General features: G+C 56.7%; 45 pseudogenes; all 45 read right to left on the minus strand.

The window, feature by feature from the left end:
- Positions 1-49: 49 nt before the first annotated feature.
- Positions 50-168, minus strand: LOC136630835 (5S ribosomal RNA; annotated as a pseudogene).
- Positions 169-248: 80 nt separating this feature from the next.
- LOC136629336 (5S ribosomal RNA) lies at positions 249-367 on the minus strand (annotated as a pseudogene).
- Positions 368-447: 80 nt separating this feature from the next.
- On the minus strand, positions 448-566 carry LOC136629840 (5S ribosomal RNA; annotated as a pseudogene).
- Positions 567-646: 80 nt separating this feature from the next.
- Positions 647-765, minus strand: LOC136629841 (5S ribosomal RNA; annotated as a pseudogene).
- Positions 766-845: 80 nt separating this feature from the next.
- Positions 846-964, minus strand: LOC136629339 (5S ribosomal RNA; annotated as a pseudogene).
- Positions 965-1,044: 80 nt separating this feature from the next.
- On the minus strand, positions 1,045-1,163 carry LOC136630117 (5S ribosomal RNA; annotated as a pseudogene).
- Positions 1,164-1,463: 300 nt separating this feature from the next.
- Positions 1,464-1,582, minus strand: LOC136629340 (5S ribosomal RNA; annotated as a pseudogene).
- Positions 1,583-1,662: 80 nt separating this feature from the next.
- On the minus strand, positions 1,663-1,781 carry LOC136630084 (5S ribosomal RNA; annotated as a pseudogene).
- An 80-nt stretch (positions 1,782-1,861) lies between these two features.
- Positions 1,862-1,980, minus strand: LOC136629341 (5S ribosomal RNA; annotated as a pseudogene).
- A 279-nt stretch (positions 1,981-2,259) lies between these two features.
- On the minus strand, positions 2,260-2,378 carry LOC136630694 (5S ribosomal RNA; annotated as a pseudogene).
- Positions 2,379-2,458: 80 nt separating this feature from the next.
- On the minus strand, positions 2,459-2,577 carry LOC136629342 (5S ribosomal RNA; annotated as a pseudogene).
- An 80-nt stretch (positions 2,578-2,657) lies between these two features.
- On the minus strand, positions 2,658-2,776 carry LOC136630118 (5S ribosomal RNA; annotated as a pseudogene).
- An 80-nt stretch (positions 2,777-2,856) lies between these two features.
- LOC136629970 (5S ribosomal RNA) lies at positions 2,857-2,975 on the minus strand (annotated as a pseudogene).
- Positions 2,976-3,055: 80 nt separating this feature from the next.
- On the minus strand, positions 3,056-3,174 carry LOC136629343 (5S ribosomal RNA; annotated as a pseudogene).
- Positions 3,175-3,254: 80 nt separating this feature from the next.
- Positions 3,255-3,373, minus strand: LOC136629344 (5S ribosomal RNA; annotated as a pseudogene).
- Positions 3,374-3,453: 80 nt separating this feature from the next.
- Positions 3,454-3,572, minus strand: LOC136629345 (5S ribosomal RNA; annotated as a pseudogene).
- A 279-nt stretch (positions 3,573-3,851) lies between these two features.
- LOC136629346 (5S ribosomal RNA) lies at positions 3,852-3,970 on the minus strand (annotated as a pseudogene).
- Positions 3,971-4,050: 80 nt separating this feature from the next.
- Positions 4,051-4,169, minus strand: LOC136629347 (5S ribosomal RNA; annotated as a pseudogene).
- Positions 4,170-4,249: 80 nt separating this feature from the next.
- Positions 4,250-4,368, minus strand: LOC136629826 (5S ribosomal RNA; annotated as a pseudogene).
- Positions 4,369-4,448: 80 nt separating this feature from the next.
- Positions 4,449-4,567, minus strand: LOC136629348 (5S ribosomal RNA; annotated as a pseudogene).
- Positions 4,568-4,647: 80 nt separating this feature from the next.
- On the minus strand, positions 4,648-4,766 carry LOC136630058 (5S ribosomal RNA; annotated as a pseudogene).
- Positions 4,767-4,846: 80 nt separating this feature from the next.
- LOC136630759 (5S ribosomal RNA) lies at positions 4,847-4,965 on the minus strand (annotated as a pseudogene).
- Positions 4,966-5,045: 80 nt separating this feature from the next.
- On the minus strand, positions 5,046-5,164 carry LOC136629350 (5S ribosomal RNA; annotated as a pseudogene).
- Positions 5,165-5,245: 81 nt separating this feature from the next.
- Positions 5,246-5,364, minus strand: LOC136629351 (5S ribosomal RNA; annotated as a pseudogene).
- Positions 5,365-5,444: 80 nt separating this feature from the next.
- On the minus strand, positions 5,445-5,563 carry LOC136629352 (5S ribosomal RNA; annotated as a pseudogene).
- An 80-nt stretch (positions 5,564-5,643) lies between these two features.
- On the minus strand, positions 5,644-5,762 carry LOC136629811 (5S ribosomal RNA; annotated as a pseudogene).
- An 80-nt stretch (positions 5,763-5,842) lies between these two features.
- Positions 5,843-5,961, minus strand: LOC136630889 (5S ribosomal RNA; annotated as a pseudogene).
- Positions 5,962-6,041: 80 nt separating this feature from the next.
- Positions 6,042-6,160, minus strand: LOC136629865 (5S ribosomal RNA; annotated as a pseudogene).
- An 80-nt stretch (positions 6,161-6,240) lies between these two features.
- On the minus strand, positions 6,241-6,359 carry LOC136629353 (5S ribosomal RNA; annotated as a pseudogene).
- Positions 6,360-6,439: 80 nt separating this feature from the next.
- On the minus strand, positions 6,440-6,558 carry LOC136629355 (5S ribosomal RNA; annotated as a pseudogene).
- Positions 6,559-6,638: 80 nt separating this feature from the next.
- LOC136630810 (5S ribosomal RNA) lies at positions 6,639-6,757 on the minus strand (annotated as a pseudogene).
- Positions 6,758-6,837: 80 nt separating this feature from the next.
- Positions 6,838-6,956, minus strand: LOC136629356 (5S ribosomal RNA; annotated as a pseudogene).
- Positions 6,957-7,036: 80 nt separating this feature from the next.
- On the minus strand, positions 7,037-7,155 carry LOC136630059 (5S ribosomal RNA; annotated as a pseudogene).
- Positions 7,156-7,235: 80 nt separating this feature from the next.
- LOC136630887 (5S ribosomal RNA) lies at positions 7,236-7,354 on the minus strand (annotated as a pseudogene).
- An 80-nt stretch (positions 7,355-7,434) lies between these two features.
- LOC136629357 (5S ribosomal RNA) lies at positions 7,435-7,553 on the minus strand (annotated as a pseudogene).
- Positions 7,554-7,633: 80 nt separating this feature from the next.
- On the minus strand, positions 7,634-7,752 carry LOC136630165 (5S ribosomal RNA; annotated as a pseudogene).
- Positions 7,753-7,832: 80 nt separating this feature from the next.
- On the minus strand, positions 7,833-7,951 carry LOC136630575 (5S ribosomal RNA; annotated as a pseudogene).
- Positions 7,952-8,031: 80 nt separating this feature from the next.
- On the minus strand, positions 8,032-8,150 carry LOC136630890 (5S ribosomal RNA; annotated as a pseudogene).
- Positions 8,151-8,230: 80 nt separating this feature from the next.
- On the minus strand, positions 8,231-8,349 carry LOC136629358 (5S ribosomal RNA; annotated as a pseudogene).
- An 80-nt stretch (positions 8,350-8,429) lies between these two features.
- LOC136629359 (5S ribosomal RNA) lies at positions 8,430-8,548 on the minus strand (annotated as a pseudogene).
- An 80-nt stretch (positions 8,549-8,628) lies between these two features.
- LOC136630898 (5S ribosomal RNA) lies at positions 8,629-8,747 on the minus strand (annotated as a pseudogene).
- Positions 8,748-8,827: 80 nt separating this feature from the next.
- Positions 8,828-8,946, minus strand: LOC136629360 (5S ribosomal RNA; annotated as a pseudogene).
- Positions 8,947-9,026: 80 nt separating this feature from the next.
- LOC136630909 (5S ribosomal RNA) lies at positions 9,027-9,145 on the minus strand (annotated as a pseudogene).
- An 80-nt stretch (positions 9,146-9,225) lies between these two features.
- Positions 9,226-9,344, minus strand: LOC136630143 (5S ribosomal RNA; annotated as a pseudogene).
- An 80-nt stretch (positions 9,345-9,424) lies between these two features.
- Positions 9,425-9,543, minus strand: LOC136629362 (5S ribosomal RNA; annotated as a pseudogene).
- Positions 9,544-9,580: the final 37 nt, after the last annotated feature.

The following is a 9,580-nucleotide window of genomic DNA, read 5'->3' on the forward strand; positions in this document are numbered from 1 at the left end:
AGTGCGAACGCACCTCCGAAAAGGAAAGAAACCTACTCACGGCCTTAAAAGTCAACGGGACCTGGGATTCCCAGCCGGTCACCCATACTGGTACTTGCCAGGCCTCAAGCTGGCTGGCGGCCGCGATCTGACGAGAGAAGGCACATTCAGCTTAGAATGCCCGTTGACAGCTCCTCCTCCTTTCCTATGGGCTTTCTGCAGTGCGAACGCACCTCCGAAAAGGAAAGAAACCTACTCACGGCCTTAAAAGTCAACGGGACCTGGGATTCCCAGCCGGTCACCCATACTGGTACTTGCCAGGCCTCAAGCTGGCTGGCGGCCGCGATCTGACGAGAGCAGGCACATTCAGCTTAGAATGCCCGTTGACAGCTCCTCCTCCTTTCCTATGGGCTTTCTGCAGTGCGAACGCACCTCCGAAAAGGAAAGAAACCTACTCACGGCCTTAAAAGTCAACGGGACCTGGGATTCCCAGCCGGTCACCCATACTGGTACTTGCCAGGCCTCAAGCTGGCTGGCGGCCGCGAGCTGACGAGAGCGGGCACATTCAGCTTAGAATGCCCGTTGACAGCTCCTCCTCCTTTCCTATGGGCTTTCTGCAGTGCGAACTCACCTCCGAAAAGGAAAGAAACCTACTCACGGCCTTAAAAGTCAACGGGACCTGGGATTCCCAGCCGGTCACCCATACTGGTACTTGCCAGGCCTCAAGCTGGCTGGCGGCCGCGAGCTGACGAGAGCGGGCACATTCAGCTTAGAATGCCCGTTGACAGCTCCTCCTCCTTTCCTATGGGCTTTCTGCAGTGCGAACTCACCTCCGAAAAGGAAAGAAACCTACTCACGGCCTTAAAAGTCAACGGGACCTGGGATTCCCAGCCGGTCACCCATACTGGTACTTGCCAGGCCTCAAGCTGGCTGGCGGCCGCGATCTGACGAGAGCAGGCACATTCAGCTTAGAATGCCCGTTGACAGCTGCTCCTCCTTTCCTATGGGCTTTCTGCAGTGCGAACTCACCTCCGAAAAGGAAAGAAACCTACTCACGGCCTTAAAAGTCAACGGGACCTGGGATTCCCAGCCAGTCACCCATACTGGTACTTGCCAGGCCTCAAGCTGGCTGGCGGCCGCGATCTGACGAGAGCAGGCACATTCAGCTTAGAATGCCCGTTGACAGCTCCTCCTCCTTTCCTATGGGCTTTCTGCAGTGCGAACGCACCTCCGAAAAGGAAAGAAACCTACTCACGGCCTTAAAAGTCAACGAGACCTGGGATTCCCAGCCGGTCACCCGGGATTCCCAGCCGGTCACCCATACTGGTACTTGCCAGGCCTCAAGCTGGCTGGCGGCCGCGATCTGACGAGAGCAGGCACATTCAGCTTAGAATGCCCGTTGACAGCTCCTCCTCCTTTCCTATGGGCTTTCTGCAGTGCGAACGCACCTCCGAAACGGAAAGAAACCTACTCACGGCCTTAAAAGTCAACGGGACCTGGGATTCCCAGCCGGTCACCCATACTGGTACTTGCCAGGCCTCAAGCTGGCTGGCGGCCGCGATCTGACGAGAGCAGGCACATTCAGCTTAGAATGCCCGTTGACAGTTCCTCCTCCTTTCCTATGGGCTTTCTGCAGTGCGAACGCACCTCCGAAACGGAAAGAAACCTACTCACGGCCTTAAAAGTCAACGGGACCTGGGATTCCCAGCCGGGCACCCATACTGGTACTTGCCAGGCCTCAAGCTGGCTGGCGGCCGCGATCTGACGAGAGCAGGCACATTCAGCTTAGAATGCCCGTTGACAGCTCCTCCTCCTTTCCTATGGGCTTTCTGCAGTGCGAACGCACCTCCGAAAAGGAAAGAAACCTACTCACGGCCTTAAAAGTCAACGGGACCTGGGATTCCCAGCCGGTCACCCATACTGGTACTTGCCAGGCCTCAAGCTGGCTGGCGGCCGCGATCTGACGAGAGCAGGCACATTCAGCTTAGAATGCCCGTTGACAGCTCCTCCTCCTTTCCTATGGGCTTTCTGCAGTGCGAACGCACCTCCGAAAAGGAAAGAAACCTACTCACGGCCTTAAAAGTCAACGGGACCTGGGATTCGCAGCCGGTCACCCATACTGGTACTTGCCAGGCCTCAAGCTGGCTGGCGGCCGCGATCTGACTAGAGCAGGCACATTCAGCTTAGAATGCCCGTTGATAGCTCTTCCTCCTTTCCTATGGGCTTTCTGCAGTGCGAACGCACCTCCGAAAAGGAAAGAAACCTACTCACGGCCTTAAAAGTCAACGGGACCTGGGATTCCCAGCCGGTCACCCATACTGGTACTTGCCAGGCCTCAAGCTGGCTGGCGGCCGCGATCTGACGAGAGCGGGCACATTCAGCTTAGAATGCCCGTTGACAGCTCCTCCTCCTTTCCTATGGGCTTTCTGCAGTGCGAACGCACCTCCGAAAAGGAAAGAAACCTACTCACGGCCTTAAAAGTCAACGGGACCTGGGATTCCCAGCCGGTCACCCATACTGGTACTTGCCAGGCCTCAAGCTGGCTGGCGGCCGCGATCTGACGAGAGCAGGCACATTCAGCTTAGAATGCCCGTTGACAGCTCCTCCTCCTTTCCTATGGGCTTTCTGCAGTGCGAACTCACCTCCGAAAAGGAAAGAAACCTACTCACGGCCTTAAAAGTCAACGGGACCTGGGATTCCCAGCCAGTCACCCATACTGGTACTTGCCAGGCCTCAAGCTGGCTGGCGGCCGCGATCTGACGAGAGCAGGCACATTCAGCTTAGAATGCCCGTTGACAGCTCCTCCTCCTTTCCTATGGGCTTTCTGCAGTGCGAACGCACCTCCGAAAAGGAAAGAAACCTACTCACGGCCTTAAAAGTCAACGAGACCTGGGATTCCCAGCCGGTCACCCATACTGGTACTTGCCAGGCCTCAAGCTGGCTGGCGGCCGCGATCTGACGAGAGCAGGCACATTCAGCTTAGAATGCCCGTTGACAGCTCCTCCTCCTTTCCTATGGGCTTTCTGCAGTGCGAACGCACCTCCGAAACGGAAAGAAACCTACTCACGGCCTTAAAAGTCAACGGGACCTGGGATTCCCAGCCGGTCACCCATACTGGTACTTGCCAGGCCTCAAGCTGGCTGGCGGCCGCGATCTGACGAGAGCAGGCACATTCAGCTTAGAATGCCCGTTGACAGCTCCTCCTCCTTTCCTATGGGCTTTCTGCAGTGCGAACGCACCTCCGAAACGGAAAGAAACCTACTCACGGCCTTAAAAGTCAACGGGACCTGGGATTCCCAGCCGGTCACCCATACTGGTACTTGCCAGGCCTCAAGCTGGCTGGCGGCCGCGATCTGACGAGAGCAGGCACATTCAGCTTAGAATGCCCGTTGACAGCTCCTCCTCCTTTCCTATGGGCTTTCTGCAGTGCGAACGCACCTCCGAAAAGGAAAGAAACCTACTCACGGCCTTAAAAGTCAACGGGACCTGGGATTCCCAGCCGGTCACCCATACTGGTACTTGCCAGGCCTCAAGCTGGCTGGCGGCCGCGATCTGACGAGAGCAGGCACATTCAGCTTAGAATGCCCGTTGACAGCTCCTCCTCCTTTCCTATGGGCTTTCTGCAGTGCGAACGCACCTCCGAAACGGAAAGAAACCTACTCACGGCCTTAAAAATCAACGGGACCTGGGATTCCCAGCCGGTCACCCATACTGTTACTTGCCAGGCCTCAAGCTGGCCGGCGGCCGCGATCTGACGAGAGCAGGCACATTCAGCTTAGAATGCCCGTTGACAGCTCCTCCTCCTTTCCTATGGGCTTTCTGCAGTGCGAACGCACCTCCGAAAAGGAAAGAAACCTACTCACGGCCTTAAAAGTCAACGGGACCTGGGATTCCCAGCCGGTCACCCATACTGGTACTTGCCAGGCCTCAAGCTGGCTGGCGGCCGCGATCTGACGAGAGCAGGCACATTCAGCTTAGAATGCCCGTTGACAGCTCCTCCTCCTTTCCTATGGGCTTTCTGCAGTGCGAACGCACCTCCGAAAAGGAAAGAAACCTACTCACGGCCTTAAAAGTCAACGGGACCTGGGATTCCCAGCCGGTCACCCATACTGGTACTTGCCAGGCCTCAAGCTGGCTGGCGGCCGCGATCTGACGAGAGCAGGCACATTCAGCTTAGAATGCCCGTTGACAGCTCCTCCTCCTTTCCTATGGGCTTTCTGCAGTGCGAACGCACCTCCGAAAAGGAAAGAAACCTACTCACGGCCTTAAAAGTCAACGGGACCTGGGATTCCCAGCCGGTCACCCATACTGGTACTTGCCAGGCCTCAAGCTGGCTGGCGGCAGCGATCTGACGAGAGCAGGCACATTCAGCTTAGAATGCCCGTTGACAGCTCCTCCTCCTTTCCTATGGGCTTTCTGCAGTGCGAACGCACCTCCGAAAAGGAAAGAAACCTACTCATGGCCTTAAAAGTCAACGGGACCTGGGATTCCCAGCCGGTCACCCATACTGGTACTTGCCAGGCCTCAAGCTGGCTGGCGGCCGCGATCTGACGAGAGCAGGCACATTCAGCTTAGAATGCCCGTTGACAGCTCCTCCTCCTTTCCTATGGGCTTTCTGCAGTGCGAACGCACCTCCGAAAAGGAAAGAAACCTACTCACGGCCTTAAAAGTCAACGGGACCTGGGATTCCCAGCCGGTCACCCATACTGGTACTTGCCAGGCCTCAAGCTGGCTGGCGGCCGCGATCTGACGAGAGCAGGCACATTCAGCTTAGAATGCCCGTTGATAGCTCTTCCTCCTTTCCTATGGGCTTTCTGCAGTGCGAACGCACCTCCGAAAAGGAAAGAAACCTACTCACGGCCTTAAAAGTCAACGGGACCTGGGATTCCCAGCCGGTCACCCATACTGGTACTTGCCAGACCTCAAGCTGGCTGGCGGCCGCGATCTGATGAGAGCGGGCACATTCAGCTTAGAATGCCCGTTGACAGCTCCTCCTCCTTTCCTATGGGCTTTCTGCAGTGCGAACGCACCTCCGAAAAGGAAAGAAACCTACTCACGGCCTTAAAAGTCAACGGGACCTGGGATTCCCAGCCGGTCACCCATACTGGTACTTGCCAGGCCTCAAGCTGGCTGGCGGCCGCGATCTGACGAGAGCAGGCACATTCAGCTTAGAATGCCCGTTGACAGCTCCTCCTCCTTTCCTATGGGCTTTCTGCAGTGCGAACTCACCCCACGAAAAGGAAAGAAACCTACTCACGGCCTTAAAAGTCAACGGGACCTGGGATTCCCAGCCGGTCACCCATACTGGTACTTGCCAGGCCTCAAGCTGGCTGGCGGCCGCGATCTGACGAGAGCAGGCACATTCAGCTTAGAATGCCCGTTGACAGCTCCTCCTCCTTTCCTATGGGCTTTCTGCAGTGCGAACGCACCTCCGAAAAGGAAAGAAACCTACTCACGGCCTTAAAAGTCAACGGGACCTGGGATTCCCAGCCGGTCACCCATACTGGTACTTGCCAGGCCTCAAGCTGGCTGGCGGCCGCGATCTGACGAGAGCAGGCACATTCAGCTTAGAATGCCCGTTGACAGCTCCTCCTCCTTTCCTATGGGCTTTCTGCAGTGCGAACGCACCTCCGAAAAGGAAAGAAACCTACTCACGGCCTTAAAAGTCAACGGGACCTGGGATTCCCAGCCGGTCACCCATACTGGTACTTGCCAGGCCTCAAGCTGGCTGGCGGCCGCGATCTGACGAGAGCGGGCACATACAGCTTAGAATGCCCGTTGACAGCTCCTCCTCCTTTCCTATGGGATTTCTGCAGTGCGAACGCACCTCCGAAAAGGAAAGAAACCTACTCAAGGCCTTAAAAGTCAACGGGACCTGGGATTCCCAGCCGGTCACCCATACTGGTACTTGCCAAGCCTCAAGCTGGCTGGCGGCCGCGATCTGACGAGAGCGGGCACATTCAGCTTAGAATGCCCGTTGACAGCGCCTCCTCCTTTCCTATGGGCTTTCTGCAGTGCGAACGCACCTCCGAAAAGGAAAGAAACCTACTCACGGCCTTAAAAGTCAACGGGACCTGGGATTCCCAGCCGGTCACCCATACTGGTACTTGCCAGGCCTCAAGCTGGCTGGCGGCCGCGATCTGACGAGAGCAGGCACATTCAGCTTAGAATGCCCATTGACAGCTCAACCTCCTTTCCTATGGGCTTTCTGCAGTGCGAACGCACCTCCGAAAAGGAAAGAAACCTACTCACGGCCTTAAAAGTCAACGGGACCTGGGATTCCCAGCCGGTCACCCATACTGGTACTTGCCAGGCCTCAAGCTGGCTGGCGGCCGCGATCTGACGAGAGCAGGCACATTCAGCTTAGAATGCCCGTTGACAGCTCCTCCTCCTTTCCTATGGGCTTTCTGCAGTGCGAACGCACCTCCGAAAAGGAAAGAAACCTACTCACGGCCTTAAAAGTCAACGGGACCTGGGATTCCCAGCCGGTCACCCATACTGGTACTTGCCAGGCCTCAAGCTGGCTGGCGGCCGCGATCTGACGAGAGCAGGCACATTCAGCTTAGAATGCCCGTTGACAGCTCCTCCTCCTTTCCTATGGGCTTTCTGCAGTGCGAACGCACCTCCGAAAAGGAAAGAAACCTACTCACGGCCTTAAAAGTCAACGGGACCTGGGATTCCCAGCCGGTCACCCATACTGGTACTTGCCAGGCCTCAAGCTGGCTGGCGGCCGCGATCTGACGAGAGCGGGCACATTCAGCTTAGAATGCCCGTTGACAGCTCCTCCTCCTTTCCTATGGGCTTTCTGCAGTGCGAACGCACCTCCGAAAAGGAAAGAAACCTACTCATGGCCTTAAAAGTCAACGGGACCTGGGATTCCCAGCCGGTCACCCATACTGGTACTTGCCAGGCCTCAAGCTGGCTGGCGGCCGCGATCTGACGAGAGCAGGCACATTCAGCTTAGAATGCCCGTTGACAGCTCCTCCTCCTTTCCTATGGGCTTTCTGCAGTGCGAACGCACCTCCAAAAAGGAAAGAAACCTACTCACGGCCTTAAAAGTCAACGGGACCTGGGATTCCCAGCCGGTCACCCATACTGGTACTTGCCAGGCCTCAAGCTGGCTGGCGGCCGCGATCTGACGAGAGCAGGCACATTCAGCTTAGAATGCCCGTTGATAGCTCTTCCTCCTTTCCTATGGGCTTTCTGCAGTGCGAACGCACCTCCGAAAAGGAAAGAAACCTACTCACGGCCTTAAAAGTCAACGGGACCTGGGATTCCCAGCCGGTCACCCATACTGGTACTTGCCAGGCCTCAAGCTGGCTGGCGGCCGCGATCTGACGAGAGCGGGCACATTCAGCTTAGAATGCCCGTTGACAGCTCCTCCTCCTTTCCTATGGGCTTTCTGCAGTGCGAACGCACCTCCGAAAAGGAAAGAAACCTACTCACGGCCTTAAAAGTCAACGGGACCTGGGATTCCCAGCCGGTCACCCATACTGGTACTTGCCAGGCCTCAAGCTGGCTGGCGGCCGCGATCTGACGAGAGCAGGCACATTCAGCTTAGAATGCCCGTTGACAGCTCCTCCTCCTTTCCTATGGGCTTTCTGCAGTGCGAACTCACCTCCGAAAAGGAAAGAAACCTACTCACGGCCTTAAAAGTCAACGGGACCTGGGATTCCCAGCCGGTCACCCATACTGGTACTTGCCAGGCCTCAAGCTGGCTGGCGGCCGCGATCTGACGAGAGCAGGCACATTCAGTTTAGAATGCCCGTTGACAGCTCCTCCTCCTTTCCTATGGGCTTTCTGCAGTGCGAACGCACCTCCGAAAAGGAAAGAAACCTACTCACGGCCTTAAAAGTCAACGGGACCTGGGATTCCCAGCCGGTCACCCATACTGGTACTTGCCAGTCCTCAAGCTGGCTGGCGGCCGCGATCTGACGAGAGCGGGCACATACAGCTTAGAATGCCCGTTGACAGCTCCTCCTCCTTTCCTATGGGCTTTCTGCAGTGCGAACGCACCTCCGAAAAGGAAAGAAACCTACTCAAGGCCTTAAAAGTCAACGGGACCTGGGATTCCCAGCCGGTCACCCATACTGGTACTTGCCAAGCCTCAAGCTGGCTGGCGGCCGCGATCTGACGAGAGCGGGCACATTCAGCTTAGAATGCCCGTTGACAGCGCCTCCTCCTTTCCTATGGGCTTTCTGCAGTGCGAACGCACCTCCGAAAAGGAAAGAAACCTACTCACGGCCTTAAAAGTCAACGGGACCTGGGATTCCCAGCCGGTCACCCATACTGGTACTTGCCAGGCCTCAAGCTGGCTGGCGGCCGCGATCTGACGAGAGCAGGCACATTCAGCTTAGAATGCCCGTTGACAGCTCCTCCTCCTTTCCTATGGGCTTTCTGCAGTGCGAACGCACCTCCGAAAAGGAAAGAAACCTACTCACGGCCTTAAAAGTCAACGGGACCTGGGATTCCCAGCCGGTCACCCATACTGGTACTTGCCAGGCCTCAAGCTGGCTGGCGGCCGCGATCTGACGAGAGCAGGCACATTCAGCTTAGAATGCCCGTTGACAGCTCCTCCTCCTTTCCTATGGGCTTTCTGCAGTGCGAACGCACCTCCGAAAAGGAAAGAAACCTACTCACGGCCTTAAAAGTCAACGGGACCTGGGATTCCCAGCCGGTCACCCATACTGGTACTTGCCAGGCCTCAAGCTGGCTGGCGGCCGCGATCTGACGAGAGCGGGCACATTCAGCTTAGAATGCCCGTTGACAGCTCCTCCTCCTTTCCTATGGGCTTTCTGCAGTGCGAACGCACCTCCGAAAAGGAAAGAAACCTACTCATGGCCTTAAAAGTCAACGGGACCTGGGATTCCCAGCCGGTCACCCATACTGGTACTTGCCAGGCCTCAAGCTGGCTGGCGGCCGCGATCTGACGAGAGCAGGCACATTCAGCTTAGAATGCCCGTTGACAGCTCCTCCTCCTTTCCTATGGGCTTTCTGCAGTGCGAACGCACCTCCGAAAAGGAAAGAAACCTACTCACGGCCTTAAAAGTCAACGGGACCTGGGATTCCCAGCCGGTCACCCATACTGGTACTTGCCAGGCCTCAAGCTGGCTGGCGGCCGCGATCTGACGAGAGCGGGCACATTCAGCTTAGAATGCCCGTTGACAGCTCCTCCTCCTTTCCTATGGGCTTTCTGCAGTGCGAACGCACCTCCGAAAAGGAAAGAAACCTACTCACGGCCTTAAAAGTCAACGGGACCTGGGATTCCCAGCCGGTCACCCATACTGGTACTTGCCAGGCCTCAAGCTGGCTGGCGGCCGCGATCTGACGAGAGCAGGCACATTCAGATTAGAATGCCCGTTGACAGCTCCTCCTCCTTTCCTATGGGCTTTCTGCAGTGCGAACTCACCTCCGAAAAGGAAAGAAACCTACTCACGGCCTTAAAAGTCAACGGGACCTGGGATTCCCAGCCGGTCACCCATACTGGTACTTGCCAGGCCTCAAGCTGGCTGGCGGCCGCGATCTGACGAGAGCAGGCACATTCAGCTTAGAATGCCCGTTGACAGCTCCTCCTCCTTTCCTATGGGCTTTCTGCAGTGCG

Source organism: Eleutherodactylus coqui, chromosome 5 (genome assembly GCF_035609145.1).
Source record: "Eleutherodactylus coqui strain aEleCoq1 chromosome 5, aEleCoq1.hap1, whole genome shotgun sequence".
In the NCBI taxonomy this organism is placed as follows: Eukaryota; Metazoa; Chordata; class Amphibia; order Anura; family Eleutherodactylidae; genus Eleutherodactylus; species Eleutherodactylus coqui.